The 16,909-nt window shown below is 37.4% G+C and overlaps 1 protein-coding gene and 1 non-coding gene across 12 annotated transcripts in view; one reads left to right on the top strand and one right to left on the bottom strand.

The window, feature by feature from the left end:
• BBX (BBX high mobility group box domain containing) overlaps positions 1-16,909 on the bottom strand; it is a 282,876-nt gene that overhangs the window by 246,336 nt on the left and 19,631 nt on the right. The gene's annotated exons all lie outside the window — the stretch shown is intronic.
• On the top strand, positions 15,995-16,097 carry LOC111760257 (U6 spliceosomal RNA). The gene has a single exon (XR_002794002.1). It is a non-coding gene; the product is annotated as a U6 spliceosomal RNA (small nuclear RNA).

Raw genomic sequence — 16,909 nt, forward strand, 5'->3', positions numbered from 1 at the left:
TATCTCACACATTGATTGCTTCCAGGCTTGTATCCATCCTGGTTATCCCCAGTCTCTCTTCTGAAAATTCATCCTACATATCTGTTGTCATATTAATCTTTCTATAGTATAGTTCTGACTATTTCACTTCCCAGGTTAAAAATAATAACATTCCTGGCATCTGAGGATATCCATGACTTGGTATCAAACCAATGTATTTTTTGTTTTGTTTTTAAAGATTTATTTATTTATTTATTTCTCTCCCCTTCCGCCCCCCCCCACACTGGTTGTCTGTTCTCTGTGTCTATTTGCTGCGTCTTCTTTGTTCACTTCTGTTGTTGTCAGTGGCACGGGAATCTGTTTCTTTTTGTTGCGTCATCTTGTTGTGTCAGTTCTCCGTGTGTGCGGTACCATTCCTGGGCAGGCTGCACTTTCTTTCGCGCTGAGCAGCTCTCCTTACAGGGCACACTCCTTGCGCATGGGGCTCCCCTACACGGGGGACACCCCTGCATGGCAGGGCACTCCTTGCGCGCATCAGCACTGCACATGGGCCAGCTGCACACGGATCAAGGAGGCCCGGGGTTTGAACCACAGACCTCCCATGTGGTAGACGGACACCCTAACCACTGGGCCAAGCCTGTCGCCAAAATCAATGTTGAAAGACTTTTCTCCCAGAATTCTCTTTCATAAACTTATTTTCAGTACAACATAACAGCCAGCTTTCCACATACAAACCCACACTTGGTTGCCACTATGCCTTTTCTAATGCTATTCCTTCTGCCTAGAAGGCCTTACATACACAATTTTACAAGATCAGACCTTTTACAACTTAAAGCAAAATCTAATGACACCCATTCCATGATGGCTTCCTGTTTTTCCCCAGTCAGAAGGAACTCCCTCTTTGGAACTGCCTCATCCATTTATACCCACTATTACTATTGTTCTGACCATGGAAAACAGTATAGCTAATGGTTATTAGGAGGATGAACTCTGGAGCAAGACTGCCTAAGTTCAAATCCCATCACTAACTATGGGGCTTTGAGTGAGTTATACACTCTCCCTGTTCTTCCATGTAGTGTACATGTGATGCCCTATCCAGCTCCCCCATACTGGCAGACCCACTGTCAGCTTCTTTGAGTGGTGGCTGCTAAGAGCTCACAGGTGCAAGGAGCAATGCTGCCCAGAGATTCTGGGAGATTACACCTTCCCTCACTGTCTGTTCCCAGGGAAGTCCCCCACATCCTAGGCCTGACTGATGGGGAGTATCAGGATGGTCCAATTTCTCAATGGCTACTCTGTGGTGCCATTCATGCTCCAAACCTCCCTAGAGAATCCTGTTGAGGCTAGATTTTAGCAGAATCCACATTTGCCCAGTTTTCGCCCTACCCCAGCGATACTCCAACTTTAGCATGCGTAAGTTTCACCTGGACAATTTGTTCAAACACAGATTGTTGCAAGTTTCTGATTCAGAACTCTAGAATGAGACCTGAGAACATACCTTTTTCATAAGTGCTGGTGCAGCACCACTGCACACCCCTCACCCATCCTGCTCTCCTCCCTTTCTCACAGACTCCTCCTGAGAGTATCCCCTCAAGAATCTGTACCTCAGGCTCTGCTTCTAGGAGATCCAACCTAAGACACTCCATTTCCTAATGTATAAAATGGGCATATTATTAATTAAAATGGTTATAGTAGATACAAAATCCAATAATAATGCAATAGGCTTAGAAAAACTGACATATCAAAAGTTCTTAATACATACTAGATATCATCATCATTTCCCCCCCAAATTACTAAGCATTCCAAGAGCATAGAGTCTGTCTCTTATCCAACTCTGTATCTCCTAATACCTAACAACAATGGCTAGAACCAATTGTAGTGGACTTAAGGTATTGTGTATTGCACTTGATACTGTAACTAAAACTTGGTTTCTACTTAATAGAAGCTTTACTATCTGCTTCCTGAAATATTATGGAGGAAAAGGTGCAAGTACTTAGTTACAGTAGCAGGCAATGTTCAGAAAAAAGTCAAGAAATATGAATGGAAGCCTGAGGTGGGTAATCGGAGGCACACCTGGAAAGTGAGTACTGGAAAGGAAAGTGTCAAATGTCATGCTGGAAAAGTAGTTCAGGGAATTAAATGATAGATAACATATATGTGAATAAGACCTTACTACAAAATAGGTTACTAGCAAACTCAATAAATATGAATGAATCTTTAATTTCCTGATCATAGATCTAATGCTTGACTTGATAAAATGTTTTTGCAATTAGAGCAATAAGAATTTTTTGGTCCTTAGGTAAACAATGGACATTAACCAACTTCTCTAGCTAATGTCAGACTTTAGCTAAAGAAAGTCCATCAAGATGTCCAATCATTTTCATGCAATTACCTTGTAGATGAAGTACATGCTTTTCAAATCAGAATAATCATGCCATTACCCACTGCCACCATCCCTGAGGAATAGAGTAGAATAGAAACCACAAGATGAAGAAGGTATATATATTCTTAGGGTATCACTATTCTTAATAAAAAATAATTTTAAACACTTTCTACATTGAAACATGAAGGTATATTCTTATTTTAAATATATTTTTTATTTTTAAAAGATACATAGATTACATAAAATGTTACAGTAAAAAATATAAGGTATTCCCATATGCCCCACATCCCTCACTTTTCCCACATTAACAACTTCTTTCATTAGTATAGTACATTCACTGCAACTGATGAACATATTTGGAACACTACAGTTTACACCATAGTTTATACTCTCTCCCACTCCATTCAGTAGGTTATGGCAGGATATATAATGTCCTGTATCTGTCTTTGCAACATCAATCAGGACAATTTCAAGTCCCGAAAATGCCGCCATATCACACCTCTTTTCCCTCTCCTTGCCTTCAAAGTATATCCTTAATAGGTATGTGGATTACACTAGTGTATGCTTTTGTCAAAACTCACCAAACTGTATACTTTAGATCTATATATTTCTCCATGTCAATTTTATATCAATTAAAAAACAAAAACAAAAATAAAAGGTACATATTATGGAAAAGAACAGAATATTCAAACAGATTTTTAAAATAAAATATTCTAGGTACTCTAATGAATCTGAGCTTCTCAAGGCAAACTTTAGGCTATGACCTATGACTTCAGAAAAGTACGAGCTTATTTTCCCCTCCATTGGAATACTGTGGTAGAAAAAACTGAGAAGCAGAAGACTAAGAAAACAAAGACCCCTCGGATTCTGATTACTATGTTTAATTAAGAGATAAATCCAGAATCTAGGCAAAAGTACAAGGTTCCCAAAAGTTTTCCAATATCTTAACTGGTTATTTTGTGTAAACTGAGGCCTTTCTGGAAATTTAAATGGGTGACCCGGTAGGATTATCATTTAAGACTGACTGCTCTGTGACTTAAGACACATTTCCTAAAGCAGCCCTTCAAGAGAAATACCATGATAAAACCACCACAACCATGGTAACCCCACTGGTACAGCCCCACAGCTTTTATTAATTAAAGAAATAACTGCAGAAAGTTATTAGATACATATAAAGCATTATAGCACCTAGCATTTACATGCAATACCCCCCTGTTAGGATAAGGGCTCTGAAGTTTGCTCAGTAAAACTGTTCTGGCCCGAGGCCAGCATTTAATTTTTTAAAAATGAAATAAATAAAATAAACACATATTCATGCCAAAATTATGTCTAACATGTCTCATTTTTATAGTAACAAGCATATACCTGTTTGATAAACATCTATTGATTGAATCATTAAGATGAACAGGCAGCAGATTCTACTAACCAAAAATTAATTTTATTTCTCAAATAGAAAGCAAAGTCCTAGTATCTTGGAGGAAATTGGGAGGATGGCAGCAAAGACTGGGGATAATATCAGAGCACATGAACCAACAGAGCTGAGCTGGCCCCTGAGCTACCCAGACCAGTAGTCTATCGAAAGTGAAGACAAGGGCTTGTTGTGGAAGGACATGGCTTTCTGCCCTGACATCAACCTCACAAGATTATGGATAAACAACGAAGCCTCTTAATTGCTTTTATGGACCATTATTTTTCTATCATAATTTAAATTACATTTTTGCAGAAATTGGTATTTTTTATTTTTATCTTTTCTGAGGACAGATTATAGAAGTTATGCCCTAATGTTTAAGACAGCCATGCATTTTCAAGGTGAAGGAGTTTGTCCAGAAAAGTTTAAAAACATAAGAAATTACTACTGATTCAACTTCACCAAACTTTGATGACTAACATTTTGCTGGCTTTATCCATGATTTCACATGCTTATTAAATCATGGATGTTTTGGCATTAAAGAGCCTCCTCCAATGACAGCTCTTTCATCCCAAGTGTTTACAGATGCCCTACTTTGGGACCTTCAACTCACATATTTCTAAACTAGAGATGCATATTGTATTTCTAGAAGATGAGCATCATATTCTTAAATATGAGAATGACAGTATTTTTGTTTCAGGTTCTGATTTTTGATGAATTATTTTTTTGCTGAACTTCCAAGATCATAATAGTCAATGTCTTCTTGGAAAAGTTAACAAGTTCTACCCAAGCTTTTACCAAGGATTTTAATGAAGAACCAAACTTCCTTGGATTATTTTGCCCTTTGAATATTACTTTTCCTATGCTAAAGTACCATTAGATATCTACAAATTTTTTGTTAGCTGGGCGATTCTAAAACCTTAAAGCAAAGAGAAGACACAAAAAATATTTCAATTGTACTACATTGTTTGGACAAATAATCTTGTTCTCACCCCTTCTACTAAAAATAGTCTACATGAAACTAGATAGGGTAAGAAAGAGGGTAGGAAATTGAGCAACAAAGACAGGAGACTTTGGTCTAGAAAAAACAAATATTCTGAAAAAAAAAGTAGAAACAAAGATGGATTTTTTAAAAAGGATGGAGTTTCATGTTAAGATAATGGCATCCTCAGTCAACTGCATGGATCTACTTCTTGCTAAGAAAACATACTTTACATGATATAAGGAAAAAGCAAAAAAATTGTTATAATAATTACTGGGGGTAAAAAGATATAAGGATAGCTGGTTAGCAAACTCAATGTTATTTCTGGATTGTCCTCCTATAGATTCCATTCTATACCATCTTCTTTTCTTCTTACCCAAGGTTTTAGAGAAAAATTACTGTAAATGCATTTAAAGCATTTACAAAAGATAAGATATGGGAAGCGGATGTGGCTCAATTGATTGGGCTCCCATCTACCATATGGGAGTCCCTGGGTGCGCTTCCCAGGGCCTTCTTGTGAGGGCAAGCTGGCCCGCACCCACGGAGAGCTGGCACAGCAAGAGGATACAAGAAAGGGAAACAAGCAGACACAGAAGAATGTGCAGCGAATGGACACAGAGAGCAGACAGCAAGCAAAGCGGCAGGTGGTGGTGGGGGGGGGGGGGCGAGGATAAATAAATAAATCTTAAAAAAAAACATAAGATATAGCCATGCTTCCAGAGTCATTCCCAGTAACTGCTTATCTTAAGGGTTAAGAAAATAATTTTTTTCTTTTAAATCAGTGGCAAACACTCATTTACTTAGGATCTACAGTCAGACTGACCGGAATACAAATCCTCAAGCACAGCACAGAAACAGCTATATGGATAAGTTAGTTAACCATCTGGAATCTTAGGTTCTTCATAGGTAAAATAGGGAATAATAATATCTATCTCAGTATTTATTGTAAAGATTAAGATGATATAAAATACCGGTACATAAGTACCCAGTAAAACAGTAACAATTAGATGAGATCGGACGTGTTCAGGGTGGTATAGTAGACTAAACATAGAAGAACTTATAAAATGATTAAATCCATCAGTATAATACAATGAGAATTTAAATCATTCTTTTTTTTTTTTTAAGTTAGGCCAGTAAAAAGAATTTATTTTGGAAATGGGGGAAAGAACAGAGCTTGCTGAGAAATGGGAAAGACAGAAACACCCACCAAGATTTGGTGTAACGGGTTCCTCTAGGCAGAGAAGAGTTCTGTCTCATAAGATCACCCTTTAAACTGTTAATTATTCCTCCCTGTTCCTAAGGATAAGGGGATGGGCCCCAACTGTTATTGGTTACCCCACCAAAGGTGGGACCAATGGTGAGGCCTGTTTGGAATATCCAGGGCCAAGGGGAGGCCCTGGAAAGAGAAACTGGGACCTCAAGGTTATACTCAGGGTCCCAGGGAGGTCTTGGCGCCATGTTGTGGCACATCATCTCCTTCATTACCCTGTACTAACTTGCCTCAACACACCCTCCCCAATGGAACAGGCTGAAATTCACATGTGACCAACATCTTATTTGTGATCAAAATCTTATTGATTTTTTTCCAGTCAGGTGCTTTGGGTGAGCTGGCACTTCCTTGGACAGCTGGCTTGACTTGGGATAAGTGCACCCAGCTGGCAATCACTTTAACCTTAACAACTTTTTACCTTTATCCAATTTGTAACAGGCAAACCCCAAATGAAATTTACGAGTTCCTAGATGCAAAGCTCCTAGTGGCTGTCCCTGGCAGAAACTTCATGCAGGACCCTCCAGCTTCATTCCTCTAGAAAAATCTCTGGGCAGCTATTACATATGGAGCTGAGGGGTCTAGAGAAGCCCAGTCTCCAGCAGGGGTCGGAGAGCACCACTCACTTATTCTCCAGGCAAGGGCTTGCCGAATAAAGATTGGAGAAGTGCTGGATTCCTCTAGGTTCTTGGCTACGATGCATAAATGAATTTATGAACACACCAGTTTACTTAGGCCAGTGTAAAGAATGTATTTGGGAAATGGGGGAAAAAACAGCCTGCTGATAAATGGGAGAGAGAGACAGAAACACACACCAAAATTTGGTGTGGGCTCCTCTAGGCAGAGAGCATTTTAATGGGCTGTCGAAATACCAAATAAACCAAACTTTCCACCAGTCGATTCAAACTCAGGAGATTTAAAAGATCCTTACCAATCTGCGGTTATACCATTACTCCAAATTAAATGTTTGTAATAAAGAGTTGACTTACTTATGAAGTCAAATGAAATGCAGCATTTAAAGGGTGGGTAAAATGAGGGCTTTGCTACCACTTCAGCAAAAATTACTTAAAATTGGCTTTGCTCTATAAATCCTTATATAATTGGAGCTGCAATGTCCTTAGGGATTGCATATCTCCCTGCCTCTAAAGTCATGGTTGTGGAGACTAGCTAAAATGTTTCTGTTCTCCAGATATGGACAAGGGAAATAATGAAGAAACCCAAATGTGAATTCACTAGTCCTCTTTCCTCAACTTAAATGACTGAGTAAGGTGAAGGGAAACTGGGATGAGACCTATAATCTTTTAATCTTTTCAGGTATTTTTACCAATTTGGACATTCTTTAAAACACAATTTACTTCTAACAATGATTTAGAGGTAGTTGCTTGGTCTTATTCCTTTCCATCTGTAATATGGGCACATTATATACATATACAGACCTCCCTAATGCCCCTTTCCTCTATTCTATGATGGAAGCTCGCATTGGGGGATACCTATTACATTTACTATTTATTCCAAGAGTTTAATACCATGCCTGCCAAGAAAATAGCAGGACATCAGTCAATGTTTGCTGAGTTAATGTAATGGTTTCCCATGATCATCCATTCAAGAGTTTACTTCTATCAAGAGTTGCTGTTTCTCTAATATTGGTAGGGGATCAGACCAAGTCGGAGCATAATCCCTTAATGCACTTATGTCTCTAATAGCTCAAATAAACCCAGAATTATTTATTGGGGGCATATTCCATGCAATGTTTTGCAGCCTCTTGTGTTTTGCAACCTCTTACTTCACAGATGAGAAAAGTGAAGTCTTCTGAAATAAAGTTCTGGCACAAGTAGCACACTTCAGTAGTGTAAAAGCCAGGGCTGAAATCTAGGTTTATCAATTTTTAGGACTTATATTCTACTATGTAAGTATGTTAATGAGGTCTGTGATATAGGAAGGACCATGCATATTACATTTTTATATTGTCTCTTCTTATAGTCTCATACATTCATGCTAGATGTGAAGGCAAAAGCAGACAGGATTTTTCTCAAGAATATCTTTCTAACAAAAATGCACTGTTAAATAAAATTTAAACCAACATTATAATTCTAAATATTTCTTTTAAAAAAAAACTATTGAAATGTTTTCTTGGAAGTCACTTTATAAATCTGATGATCATGAAGAATTTTCACATAAAAATCAACAGTGTGATTACTGGGTTCCATTTACCTAACTGTCGATATAATAACTTTTTTTTTTCACTTTCATAGTCTAGAAGGGCTCTTACAAGCACGACTTAAGATAGTACTAAACTCTTAGAAAAGTTGTTCCAATAAATTTGATATGATGCATTCATTTTCACAGTTTGTACAGCAAAAGAAGACATTCAAAATTATATGATGGAGCTACAGGTCAAGTACTTTAGTGAGCTGTCAACTCAGCCTTTAAAATAGCACTTGGCTCCATTCATGACTCTTTAGTACCTATGGCCACCCTTGATGAGTTCCTAATTACTTCCAGCCTCTAATGCTGTAACAGTCTTCTAACTTGGTGCTCCTGACACCTGTTTTAGTTTCCTGGCTGCTAAAACAAGTACCTACCAATGGGTTGGCATAACAGGACTTTTTGGCTCACAGGTTTCAGAGGCTAGGTTTACTTCCTCCAAGGGTTGGTATCTTCTGGCCAGCAATATCTGGGATTCCCTGGCTTTTCCATCACATGGCAATGAACATGGCAGTATCTTCTCCTTTCTCTTCCAGGTTCTATAGACTTCCAGCTTCTGGCTATTCCCTACAGCTTCTCCTTCTGTGTCCAATTTCCTCTGCTTATAAAGGACTCCAGTAATCTAGATTAAAATCCAACCTGATTCGGTTGGACCATACAATAACTGAAGTAACACCTTTAAGGAATCTTTTTACAATGCATCTACCACAACCTCCAATAATAATGCCCAAGCCCAAGAACATGTCCAAACTAGGGTACACAATTCAATCGGCCACACTCCCCTCCTGCTCCACTGTTGCCAACATGTTAGGAAACCTGCTTCAATGATTCCCCACTGCTTACCAATTATGAATCCCTAGGATCTGACCCACTCTTACTTTCAAACCAATCCCCCTGCACTCACCCTTTCTTTTGCTGAACTGAATCATTACTGGAGCCCCGAAATGTCCCTGTCTTTCCCAGACTCTGGCATGCCCTTGCTCACGAGTTTACCCCTCTCCAAGATTTTCCTTTCTCCTTTTCTGTTCATCCAACAATTATTTTTTGGCAGCCTATATTGTACCACCTGCTAAAAATACAAACCCAAATACAGTAATCTCCCCACACTCAAGGGGATGCCCAAATCTCATTCAATCTTCAAGGTCCATTTCAAGTTTCCATGAAGACTTACTAAATAATGGAATCAAACATTACTGCTCTCTCATCTGACCTCCTTTTGCATATTGTCTGTACTTCTTGAGTGACTAATCTCTTTTCCCAAGAGTCAACACACTGGTACTGAGCATCTACTGTACCAAGGCATGTGCTAGATTCTTCCCCTTGTCTTGTGTAATCTCATTAATGTCTCATAATGAGGCTACTTCTGTACATCCTCTCTCCCTTTTTGTTCTACATGCTCCTTGTGAGCAGGGATAAAGTTTATCCACCTTTGTAACATTCACAGTGCCTAGAACATAGTAGATAATAAATATAACCCAAAAAATTAATAAATCTATAGATGAATATAGGAAGGGGAAGATATTTTTATTCTCATAAGAATTTTTTAAAGTATTAGCTCAACACTGCTCCTTTCCCCCGTCCTGCATCCTTGCAGATTATTTTAAAATTTAAAATGTGCCCTCCACTTAGTATGATTTTTTTAAAAGATGTACTTAATGCCCCCACGCCCACTTGTTTGCACTTGCTATCTGCTCTCTGTGTCCATTCACTGTGTGCTCTCTGTGTCTGTTCATCTTCTCTTTCAGGAGGCACTGGGAACTGAACCTGGGACCTCCCATGTGGGAGATAGGCACTCAATTGCTTGAGTCACCTCCACTCCTGGCTTTGTTGTCTCTCTCACTGTGTTTCCTCTTTGTGTCTCTTTGTTGCATCAGCTCACTGTACCAGCCCATTGCGCCAGCTCGCTGTCTTGCTCTTCTCCAGGAGGCACAGGCAACCAAACTCAGGACCTCCCATCTGGCAGGTGGGAGCTCGATCGCTTGAGCCACATCTGCTTCCCTTAGTATGATTTTAAAAGACGGAAATTTTAAGAACAATAAATTTGTTCAAGACACTCTTCTCGATCCAAAGGACCTACTTACCAGCTTACTAGACAGCTATCAGGGAATTAAAAAAAAACAAAAAAACTCTTAAGAGCTGTATGAATGAGTACTTTAGCTGTGAGGAATGCACATGGTTTGCCCCTAATTCTGCCAACTACAGAGAAAGCCATCCAAAGTACCAGGCATCCTCTTTCCAAGGATAACAGCAGGTTCCCAAAAGCCTGCCATCAGGTACAAACTTCTGTACCACCTTTCATGCTGAAAAGAAATGTCGCCAAGAGTGTCAAAGACACTCTAAAACCAGTACAGAAAAAGACATGCAACAGGACAGGGCATCACTGAGGTCAGCACCACAAGTACCATCTTTGAACACATCCCTCCTATACTTGCACAATTCCTGGCATAGAGTATGAACCCTTATTTAACTGCATACCACCTGTTTAAAACTGCAACCCCAAACCTTCTCTCTCCTTCCCTTCATTATTTTTCTGTAATATATAACTATCTAATAGATCACACAGCTTCCTTGTTTTTTGTTTGTTCTCCCCCACTAGAAAATATATTCCATAAAGGCAGTGTTTTTTAAACTGTTTTATGATTACTATAACCCAGAGACTAGAAGAGAGCCTAGCACAAAGTAGGAGATCAATAAGGTTTGAAGTAATTCTAAAATTATTTTACTATTTAAATAATGTTGTGATTTATCACTGAATGAATACTATTACCCATTATCAGGATTACCGCCACCCCCTTGGAAAACCATTTGTGTTTTCTGGTCTTGTGTTTTTTTCATCTATAAATGATTATAAGATCACATTATGCTTATGAAGAAATAAATAGACAGAAACATACATATAAGATAGACCGAACACATCTAACAACAGAGAACGGAATATCTTAAAAATAGAATGTAAATTTATATCTCCTAAGTACCAATATCAAAGCATTTGACAGCTTTAAGTAGGTTACATCTTTTAATTTTCAAAATGACTCTTTAACACCACTATTATTTTCTTTGTTTATAGATGAGGAAACTGGAATCACAGGGGGTAAGTGCCTTGCCCAAACTCACAGCTACTAGGTGGTACAGGGGACATTCAAATAAGAGTTGTCTGACTCATAATCTTATGTCTAAGTCATGCTGCCTCCCAGGTAGATATTTTAAAAGCCAACCTAATTCAGTTTTAAGAGTATGGTGTAGTCCAGAACTCAGTTTTAAATTATGAGAACGAAGCCAAGAAAATGCAAGAAAAAAAAAAAGCTGTTTCTCCAGGAATCAGAAACTAAGAGTCCAGGCTTAAGGTTTAAGATCCCCTGAGTAAGTGAGGGCAGTAGAAAGAGATGCTGGCTCCTCCTGTGTGATTCCAGGTAAGATGTTAAAGCTCCAAGAGCCTCAGTTCCAAACTTTGTTTAAAAAAAAAAAGAGAGAGAAGAGGGAAAGTTGGATAACTTATATCTAACTCTGTCACCAAGATTTGTTATGTTCTTCAATCCTCCGTGAAATATTTGAAAATGTATAGAACACTGCCAGATATACAGTAAACAGTAAATAAATGTTACATTTAATGTTATATTTTATTCATTTATTGAAACAAAAAACCAGTTGGGATAGGTTTCATGGGAATCTGGGAAAGATCTGATCAGATCTTAAAAATATCCTATGCCAAAAGAGCCTCCACAACACTGAATTCAGCTTCATGTTTCATTCACCAATCAAGTAATTTCTAAATGCCTCCCTACTTGATAGATATTGAACTAGGTACTGTGAAGTCATATAAGGCACAGTCATCACCCATGCAAATAAGACACAGGTCAGTAATTCATTCAGTGAACAGGTATTTAGTGAACGATCACCAATATCACTAATTTACTAAAGACACTATTTAAAAGCACTGAAAATTCCAATTTTTCTGAAAGTTCAGGAGTAGAACTACAATTTATGCCATATCCTTGATTACAGCTAAGGATTAAGGTTTCACACAATAAAAATACTTCAGAATGTTTGAGTTTTAGTTGTCAGAGCAAATACTTTTCTAGTTCTATCTCACTATGATATAAAACAGCTTGCCAGATAATAGTTTCTTGATTAGCTCTTACACATTTTTTAAGCATGGAAAGAAAGCATTGATTAATCTTAAAAACTATCTTGAACATTATGAAGTTTACCTAAATACTCATTACTCACAAGTCAGAGTAAACAAACTAGCAGAGCAGTTATGTTAATAGACCATAACAGAAACTACTTGGGTGAAAAGTTACTCTACAAATCAATATAATTACTTTTCCTTCTGAAAATAGAGTGGGAGTTGGGGGTAGATGAGGGAACCATATATTACTTTCAGGTACAATAACTATATCACATCTGTAATGAAGTAAGATAGTTTCGCAGGTACAACATCATGCTCAAATAAATGTCATGTATTTTAATAAGACATATTTAACATTTAACTATTTTCCTTGGATTAACATTATGGTTAATATGGCTCTCATAAAGGTAGAATATGTTTCTATTATTTAATTCAGGAGTCCTAACCCTGCTCATAAACTAAAAAAAAAAGGTCACAAAAATTCAAAGGAGGATACAAATTTCTTACAGAATTTATTTGTCCCATGTGAGATAACATGATGCTTCCCCACAAGGATATGCTATTAGAACATCTTGACCATGGTTTAGTTATCAGGTTGGCCCTGTGTATCAAGAAATCTAAAAAATCTGGATTTATTTAGCCAACAAAGGAAGCAAATAACCAATATTCTGACAAAAGGGCTTAGTCCTTAAGTTACCAATGCTAAAATTACCTAAAATTATGACAACAGTAAAAATACAGTAAAACTACTAGTAATTTATGGGTAGAAGCATAGAGAACAAGTGTCATCTCAGCAAAATTTAGTTAGAAATCAAATTATAGATTTTTTATGACCTTTTTTTTTTTAGATGATCAGTAGCTCTTGCATCTCAGACCGAGTTGATCTTCAGAGGCCACAGAAAAGTGTGTGCTAATTCAAATAAACTAATTATCTAATCAGTCTGCTATAAGCCAGAAAGCCTGGAGGAAAGCACAGGACAAGTCACGTACTACAGTGTGGGAAAATTGGTCACTGGTGTAACTTAAATAAAAATAAAGCAATAAGGATTACCTTTAGTTTCATATATATCAGGGACTGGAAACAAGCACTTTCCTTTTTTTACAAACCAGCAATCCTTCACAGCCCTTTTTACCAAACCTTGAGTCGGTCATGCAGCATTCTGAAACGTTCTGCATCCAACTAAACATAAGGTACTATGTGCTACCACCATTCTCCCACAAAAATTAATAGCTTTTATTTCCACTTTGCTGCCACTGAAAATTTATAAAAAGGGTCCTTTCATTCTCTTAACTCAAGTCCTCACAGAGCACACTTCCCTCATCACAGGTTGCCAATTTTTGGTACATTAAAAAATCCCATCAGGTTACTGTTATATGATGTGACAATTAACTTTTAATGATGGATAAAAGAGGTAGATGCTAAAGTCATTTCACATTCTATTACTGCACCCATATAATAAAGGAAAGCTCCTTTATAAAGGTCAGAAAATTTTCTTCTTTAATCAGAACTTTAAAAGACAGACTAACTTTGAAAATACATTAAATTGGATAGACCAAGACATGTGTAATAAAATATAAAGCCTTTTCCCAATATACTGCAGAGTAAGGATCTCCATTATCTATTCTTTTCATTTAATTTCTATTATGTACTTAATTTTTTTCTCCCCCCTGCTCTGCTTTTTGGTGTGTGTGTGTGTGTGTGTGTGTGTGTGTGTGTGTTTGCTGTCTGTGTCCATTCACTGTGTGATCTTCTGTGTCTCTTTTTGTCTTCTCATTTTCTCCTCTAGGCTTCACTGGGATTTGATTCTGGGAAACTCCGACGTGGAAGAGAAGTTCTCTATCACTTGTGCCATCTCAGTTCCTGGTTTCTGTCGCATCTCGCCTTCACTATCCCCTGAGCCTCCCTTTTGTTGCACCATCATCTTGCTGCGTTGTTCACTGTGCAGGCCCGGCTCACTGCATGGGCACACCTTTACCAGGAGGCCCTGGGAATTGAACCTGGGTCCTCCCATATGGTAGATGGAAGTCCAATAGCTTGAGCCATATCCACTTCCCTATGTACTTAATTTTAAAAATTATGATTTTCCAATCAACTAATATTTATTTTCAAGAACTGTATCTATAGATATGCAATGTAATGTTTTAATATCTGGATGTCTAAAGACACACTCTCCTAGGATATAACTGCCTACAGGGTCTTCACATACAACTGTGTAAGCTGTGCTGTGCACAACCGTAGGGGTGCCACTCATATCAAGACAGCACAGATAGGCATAATTATAAATGTTTCATCCTAACAAAATCAATTTACTATGACAATTTCCTAACATTTGAAAATAAAGTGTCTCAAGAAAGGCATGCCTTTTTTCTAATTTACAGATAGATTAGAGCAGCCAGGACTGCCTGGCTTATTCTATGGAAGTTCAGGGCCATTCCCTGTTTAAACTACCAGCAGCAGAGCTCCAATTCGGTACCAGGTTTCCCCCCTGAACTACAGAGGAGAGTTTAACTTTTCCCAAATGAAACCTAAAAAAAAAATACCAACCTTGAAAATCTTACCTGGGGTCTTAAATCACTAATGTTTAGTCCATACATATTTGAGTGGATTTAGTAAGAATGATAAGGTATGTTGACATTCACTAGAATGGTTTGTATTTAATAGGGCCACCATGAGGTGTAGCAGTACACAAATCAGTTAAGACACTCTTTCACAAAAACAAGTCTAATAGTTTTACAAACTTTTCTCCTTATCAACAGCTACGAGCAGCGGTTCATGTTTTCACATACAGAACAAAATCTACCAGGCCTAGAATAACTTTAAAGGATCTTCTGCTTAAGTTTAGGACAGCTTTTAACACTGGGATTTTTTCCCTAAGATCTGACTGTTATAACCTTATGGAATTTGATAAACTGGAATGCCATTTAACAATGTGTTATTGTTTTGCAAATTCTTGCCATTTCACAGGACACAGGGAGCCAAAATAAAGCTATGTTTCAGTTTATTATCTGCTAAGAAAATTATGTTATACTACTAAGTAAATTAGAAGTTAACTGGTAAGGTAATAAAATGGTTTCAAATTTAATATGCATAACGTACCACATGTACTTTTATTCTAATACATATTTTATAGTTCCTTAATCTTTTTAACTCTTTATAAACAACAACTAAAAATTGCCACATAGCCCTGCTGTGAATATGGTGCCATCAATTGGCAAAAAAGATTTTCTACATGACTTGGGAGCTAAAACATCAAACTGTAAGTCTTACATCTTGGTTCTAGCTCTGCCATGGACATAGCCTGGGTTCCGGTTCCTTAATTTGGACCCTGGTTTCTTCACATTTACAGTGATGGATTATATTACTTCAAGATTATCTGCAATATCTCTTTTATTGCTAAAATTCTATCACTCTCTTTCAATTCACATTATCTGAATTCCAAAACTATTCTCCTTTTTACAATGTGGCCCAACACAAGTATTTCATTTCTCAGAATATTATATAATGCAATCTTTTTAAACTCAGAAGTTTATCACAAACTTAGGATTCATATAGGAGGTCCAGGGTTCAATGCCCGGGGGGGGAGGGGGGGAGGGAGAAATAATAAATAAATCTTTTTAAACAAGACTGATTTTTAGTATATGTGCTTTGACAGCATATATACTAAAATTGGAATGATACAGAGAAGATTAGCATGGCCCCTGTGCAAGCGTAACACATAAATTCATGAAGCGTTCCATAATTTTTCTCAAAAAAAAAAAAAGTTAATGAGGAACAACTATATATATGGCAATCTGCATGAGAACGTAGGAACACAATTCTAGGCTACAAGGACAGGATTTAAATCTTAGCATTACAATCCCAGTAGGAGTCAAGACATGACACGAATGGCATTTGGGAAGAACTAGGGTATAAGCATGAACTTGGTAGGCAGAACCAGATGGAATGGAATCCCAGCTCCATGATTTACTGGAAGAATGATCTTGGGCAAGTGGTTTGGGCCCTGAGACTCAGTTCCCTCATCTGAACTGGAGATAAAACCTACCTCATGGGGTTCTTGAGAGTGAAAAGAAGAGAACAATCACTGGATTCATATTTTACTTATCTGCTTTAAAAAGTGAAGGAAAGGAGACACTTCATATAATTCAACTCATGACCATAATTTTCATACTCCACTCAAATGAAAAGCCAAACTCAAGGTAAAAAAAAGTACGTATTTATAGTTTCTAACCATTGCCATCTTTAAATGCTTCAATAAACACATGCTTCTGGCTTTTATTCAAATTCCAATTCTTAAAACTCTTTGTCAGCCATTAGTACTGTACTATGTCCCAAAGTTGGTATAAATACTCAAGTACAAATTATAAAAATTAAGTTGAAGGGAGTCAACTAAAATATTCTAAATAAATTGCTATTGTGTTAAACCTTAATATATTAAATTTAAAAAGGTCTAAAGCTCTTCTGCAATCAATCTTTTATCATTCTGCCATAGTAATATAACTACTAGACCTCTTTACTCTTGGGAAACTTTGAGATAAGATCCTAACAAATAAGACCT

Source organism: Dasypus novemcinctus, chromosome 4 (assembly GCF_030445035.2).
Source record: "Dasypus novemcinctus isolate mDasNov1 chromosome 4, mDasNov1.1.hap2, whole genome shotgun sequence".
Taxonomy (NCBI): Eukaryota; Metazoa; Chordata; class Mammalia; order Cingulata; family Dasypodidae; genus Dasypus; species Dasypus novemcinctus.